At 32.9% G+C, this 6,670-nt stretch overlaps 1 non-coding gene across 1 annotated transcript; it reads left to right on the top strand.

The window, feature by feature from the left end:
* Nucleotides 1–548: 548 nt before the first annotated feature.
* Nucleotides 549–688, top strand: LOC124080908 (U4 spliceosomal RNA). The gene has a single exon (XR_006847903.1). It is a non-coding gene; the product is annotated as a U4 spliceosomal RNA (small nuclear RNA).
* Nucleotides 689–6,670: the final 5,982 nt, after the last annotated feature.

Here is a 6,670-nt window from a genome sequence, read left to right as displayed (position 1 = left end):
TAAAAATGATACGCCATATGTATTAATTGGATAAGTGTGCATACATAATATACAAATAATATGTTATATATGTAATATGTATTATATGTGTAATACATATAACAATATTAAATGGAATGTAATATATATTATATACACACATCTATAATTAATTGATTTTGGGGAAAGGGGTACCAGGGATTGAACTCAGGGCACTGTGTTCATTGAACCACATCCCCAGACTTATTTTGTATTTTATTTAGAGACAGAATCTCACTGAGTTGCTTAGCGCCTCACCATTGATGAGGCTGGCTTTGAACTCACTATCCTCCTGTCTCAGCCTCCTGAGCCACTGAGATAACAGGTGTGTGCCACTACCCCCATTGATTAATTGATTTTAGACAAGAGTAGCAGATCTATTCAATGGGAAAAGAATAGTATTTTCAATAAATGTTGTTATGAAACTGGATAGACACATGCAAAAGAAAGAAAACTGGATATTCACTGAACCCTTACCTCATACATACAAAATAAACTCAAAATGGATCAAAGACAAAATTATGAGAACCAGTTTTGCACAGTGGCAGTATCATAGCTGGTGAGGTTTATCCAAGGCACAATTATTGCTAATCAATAATTTTTCCAATACCCCACCATGTCGACTTGAAATATACTTAACATTGGCAATTTTTGCAAGTCTCTATGGAGACTGAATTTTACAAAAAACATATGAAAACCAAAACTATAAATCCTTTAGAAGGAAATATAGTGGTAAACCTTTCAACAATTTTTTTAGTTTTGACCACAATACTGGGATGAATAAAATAAAACCTGGAAAAACTGGGATCAACAAAAATCAACACTGTAGACACCATGAACAAGCTTCCCTACAGAATATACACAAATGACCGATAAACATGTGGAAATAGGCTAAGCATCATTAGTCACCATGGCAATGTAAATCAAAACCACAAGGAACCGCCTCATATAGTCCTATTAAATGTATCTAAAAATGTACAAATAATAATAAAAAATCTTATTAATATGTAGAGAAAATTGAAATCTTATAACTACTGATACAAATGTAAAGTGATATAGCCACTTCAGAAAACAGGCAGGCAATTCTTCAAAAAAATCATAAATATAGAGTTATCATTTGACTTAGCAATGGGACTTCTAAAAATCCCCATTTTGCTCAGGTTACACATGTGAGAAATTCAGGAAAGAAATACAGGTGTAATTGGTTGGGAATTTCAGTGTGGTAGTTAATTTATTAGTTAAATTTAGTTAATTTATTTCTGTGATAGTTTGTTCTGCTTCAAAACTTATTAAAATGTTGTTCCTTATTTCTTAATGTTGAAGGAAGATTAAAAATATTTCAAAATCCAAAACTCTAAATATGCTTTATTTACCACTCACAGGCCAATTACAAATATTTTCCAAGATTTATAACCTAAGATCAAACTGCATACTGAAAACTTGTATTAACTCCTGAGTATCACAATATTCTGTTAATAAGGGGAAAACAGGACAGGTAAATTTAACTCAGCTATGGGATTGTAGATATTTATATCTATCAAAATCTTAATTCAAATTAAGAACATGAATAGGTATTCATTTAAATAAACACAGTTATTATACCTTTGTTTATTTTTTTGACAGATAAAATTTAAAAATCTAATTCCATGATGTTATAAGCTATTTATAGTATAGATTAACAATGTAATATTTTTGCTAGCATTTCACATACAAGAGTTAAGCGTCCTCCTATAATCTAGTCCCTTGAAAGAGAAAATAAATACCTCTCATCCTCTGCCTCTGGTTAGTTTTTCTTATACACAGGCAGGACCTTACCATGTGGCTGTCCCTATACATTATACCTACAAAAATTTCCATGTAGGTTTTCCTGGAATTTGTGCTTACTGGCATTGTATGATAAACTATAGAACCTTATCAATTTATGAACTGCTTGACTGTTTTTACATTATTTCAACTAACTTTGAATTCCCCACATTTGCTTTTAGCCAGTAATACATCTATCTATCTATCTATCTATCTATCTATCTATCTATCTATCTATCTATCTATCATCTCTCACTGAGAAGTTTTTCCAGAGTCTTGGATCTTGGTTTTCAGGTTCTGACTAGTACCTTCCTAGAGTTTGAAAACAAATCTACCAATCTTAAGGTAAGGCACTGTGGTTCACACATACACTTGACTATTTCCTTAGTAGTTGCTCATCAAATCAGAATCTTCTTGAACCTACTCATTAGATTCTAAGAATTTCCAAGTATAATTTAGTACAAATGCTACCAAGTACATCATGGTGCCTTCTTTGTATTTTTTGTGCAGCTAGATTCCAATTTTTTCATTCAATGTTAGTCACTGTGCTAATAAAATAAATGCAGAGATGAATAAAACACTTCTGTGCCTTAGGGAGCTTAGAGTCTATAATAGAGGAAGTTATGTAATTGTACTACAATGTGAAATACTGTACTCTAGTAACTATAGACTACCCACAGGGAAAAGCCTATATTATTTGCTTGCTAGCTGAGTGATTTTAAACAAATCAACTCTATTCAAAATTACAAACTCATGGTAAGCTTTTGTTAATAGTTATGGTTACCACAGTTAGAAAATGTCTTAATGGCACTGAAATCTCAAAGTATGAGGGAATGGAGATAGATTAAAATAAGTATCTATAAAATTTATGTATGCATATTAGGTATAATTTATCACTAAGTATAAATGAAAATAATTATATATAAAAGTATGTATATTACAGATTTAATTATTTATAATTATTTTCAATCTACCTTTAGTGACAAGATAATAAAATATATTAATAAAAGTTGTGTTCTCAGCATAATCTAACTAGGTTTTCTTGGGGGCAGTAGTACTGGGGATTGAACTCAGGGGCACTTGACCACTGAGCCACATCCCCAGCCCTACTTTTTGCATTTTATTTGGAGACAGGGTCTCATTGAGTTGCTTAGTTCCTTGCTAAGTTACTGAGGCTGACTTTGAACTTGTGATCCTCCTGCCTTAGCCTCCTGAGTTCCTGGGATTACAGGCATGCACCACCAGGTCTGGCTCTAACTAGGTTTTAATTGGTTGATTTCTCCTTATATTGAAACTGTCTTTCCATCTAGATTTACCTTAGCTTATAGACTAATATTGTTTTCCCTCACATTTGATGTTTCTTTATTTTCTCTGACAGCTATTATGAATAAATCAGTTATAAATCAGTTACTTCCAAAAAATATTTTTAAATTTTGAAGTATAAGATATCTTCTCATAGTACTTATTATTATAACTCATATTTAATAACTTGTAAGTACTCTAAAAATGTTACTAAAATTAATTTCAAAAAATAGAAAAGGATTATAAAGAACAGATTGAAGTTGAAGATTTCATTGAAGGTTTTTGACTTAAAAACAAAAATGAAAAAATAGTTTTAAATATGATACAAACAATGTTTATCTTGAGTTTCTGGGAAATAGACACATATTTAGGATTTATAGACATGGGTCAACATTGATATCAGGTTAGAATATTTTATGTATTGTTTAATCTTGTCCTTTCCTTTGAAAAGAAAAGCAAGGTTTGGAGGACAGTGAAAATAGAATCCACCACTAAAATCTCCTCCTCCAGCAAAAAGAGAAAGGGAAAAAAAAAAGAAAATCGTTGTACTTCAACTCAAGGTAATGCTTCCTTTTTATCACTTGTCTTTTTGGAAAAAAATGTAATAACTGTTTCGATTTCTTTAGCTTTGAATAAAAGCTCAATCTTCTCTAATGTTCTTCCTGAAACTCTTGTGAAGATCAATAATACTCTTCTCACAATCAAAACTCAAAGGTCAAGTTTCAGTTTTTATTTTTGTTAGAGTTCCACACTCAGGACACTTGAGTTGCACCACTGTCATCACTTTTATTTTATGGTCTCCATGGTGACGTTCCTTCTATCTATTATTTTACCAACATCTTTGCCATTCTTTATTTCTTTTATGGATCAGCATAGTCCAGATACATAGAGCCACTCATACCTAGTAAGCCTTGCTTCTACTTCTTTTTTGGCAATGTTCTTCTCTCTATGCCCTAACTCAAATGGCAGGTAAGTATTTTTTAATATTTATTTTTTAGGTGGACACAACATCTTTATTTCATTTTTATGTGGTGTTGAGGATGGAACCCAGTGCCCCGTGCATGCCAGGTGAGCGCACTATCACTTGAGCCACATCCCCAGCCCAAGTAGTTAAGTTTTCACTACATACTTTTGTGTGTGTGTGTGTTTGTTTGCGTGCTTTGTTTCCTAGAATTCCGCAGCATTTAGAAATATTTCTGCAATAGCAGTTATAATGAAATTATTAATACAATGGTGTTTTTATATCTCCAGAATCTAATACAATTGCTGTCACATAAAATGTTATTTGAAGGTTGAGTCAGATAGACTAATGACTCAACTAGCTTACTGTGATGTACATCTTTTATCTGGTTCTCTAGATCTATTTTCTACCTTTCTCCACCTTACTAGGTAGCCATATGGTTTATATCAGTAGGCTCTCTTCACCTCTGACTTTCAGGTGGCGATTGGCAGATTAGAGGAAAAGAAGTGAGTATGATCAGGGTACTTATTCCATTTAACTGCTACTCAACTCAGTTTCCTTCTATAGAGTCACTGTAGTCTGATGGTGATCTTTATTGGAAACCAGGTTCCTCTGGGAACCATTTCAGTATAGTTGGGCTGGGGGAATCATAAGCAATCTATGATTTTCTAATTGTCCTTACCCAAAGAGAAAGTAAAATTTCTTGCATCTGTGTAACAGCAAGGAGTTTTACAACTTGAAACAAGGCTCCCAACAGAGTCTGGCTCCTATGCTCACACACAGATTAAGAGATCGAAGAAAAGGGTGCTGTCTTCCTTGATTGCTTATCAAAATTTGGCCCTCAGGCCCTTAATGTGGATAGTTCCCTCACTATTACATATAATGCACTAATAAATATATAATAAAAAGAAATTATTTTGCAAGTTAAAAAAGCAAGTGTTCTAATGTATATGCCCTGAGAACATTGAATTTAGAAGAAAGGAAGATAAGGTATCTTTTTAATTAAACCATCTCGACCCTGTCAGGATATATGTGAGCAGGAAGTCAGGGGCATGAGGCAGGGAAAAGCCTGACAGAAGTTTAGTCAAGCCAAGGGATATATTAGATCTGTCTTGGACAGCAGAATTTAGCCAGTAGGAAAGTAAAAAGGACTCACTCATTGGAGAGGAAGCTTTATGCAAAGGCCATGAAGAAGCAAATGAGAGAAGAGTGGTCAGTCTAAAGCACAGAGGGAGAAGAACGAGTATTTTGAGAAGTGAGGTCAATGGAAAATCATAAAGTCTACAAGGGTATTGGAATATAATCTGGTTAAGCTAATTAAAAGGTAATTTAAAAACTAATGGAGGCACATATGTGACACAGAAGCTAAACCAGAAAAAGAAAAGGTGTCACTGAAGCTAAGAAGAAACATTTTATTAATAAAGTAACCAGTACTAAGGTGATGGATTAGCAACCATTGTACATGTAGCAATTAGAAGTTTATATTGTGCCTTTAAGGCATGAATCTTAATAGAGGAGAGCAGATAGAAATTAGATTGTAAAGAATTGATGAAATGAGTGAGTGGGAGTTGACAATGTAAAGGCAGACAATTTTATGGAACTTTAAAGAAGTTCAGCAATAGAGAAAGATAAAACATTGTGAATCATTTTGTTGAGTGGAGATTTTAGAAATATTTCTGTACGGATACTCACTAGGTAGGTTTGACTATTTGAGATTTTCTCTCTTCATTCAGTCTCGCCTGGTGAATAAAGGCAAAACTTCTCATAACACATAAGTTCACTTCACATGTTTTTATGCTATCCTTATCCTGGCTTATTGGTTGTATTTATAAAATTTCTTCAGGAATCTATTTGAGCTAACTGAGAACTTCCCATCAAAACTATTACTTAAACTTCCAGAGAAAAATTTTAATTATTTAACCCTCTATATTTCTCAGAGCTGAAGAATGGATGAGGATAATATGCTAAGCTTCAAGTTCCCACAGGCAATCTGAAAATATAATTTCCACAAAACTACAATTGTGGAACTAATGTGTTAGCCTTTCAGTGGAGTTGTGACTGACAGGTTAAAAACACTAATTTGGAGGCACAAACAGTATATTGAGCTGTAGGATTTTAGAAAGTTCAAGGACTACCAGGGGCGAAAGGAAAATGAAATAGATGAGGATCCCTCTAAAGAGGATCCCTCTTTGGAGAAGGATTTTGTGATATGCAATGCAGGCCATGGAAAACCCAGGGTCTTGTAGATACCACTGTTTGAAATGTTTCAAGATGCTTCCAGAAGGTGTATAAATGATTAAGTACATTAGTTATATAGAATTATTGAGATAAATCATTATCTTTTGTCTTTGGGATGTGTTCTATAACCACCATACATTTATGTTAGAGTACAGCATATATTTGTGAAAGAATTTTATACTAAATTTTATCTCAGAAAGTCATTTTTTTCTACTCTGTATATAGCTTTGAATTTTGTTTTTCAATGAAACATTTTATGTATATGTATTATTTTATCTGAAACCCTTTTTATTAATTGACAACTAAGCTTAGATATATTGATTATAATAGATTATAACTTGGTTAGAA

This window comes from Marmota monax, unplaced genomic scaffold (assembly GCF_021218885.2).
Source record: "Marmota monax isolate L192 unplaced genomic scaffold, Marmota_monax_Labrador192_F-V1.1 WCK01_AAM20220418_F8-fsc00048, whole genome shotgun sequence".
NCBI classification, from domain to species: domain Eukaryota; kingdom Metazoa; phylum Chordata; class Mammalia; order Rodentia; family Sciuridae; genus Marmota; species Marmota monax.
Note: the sequence above shows the minus strand (reverse complement) of the source record. Positions and strands in the feature narration are given on the sequence as shown.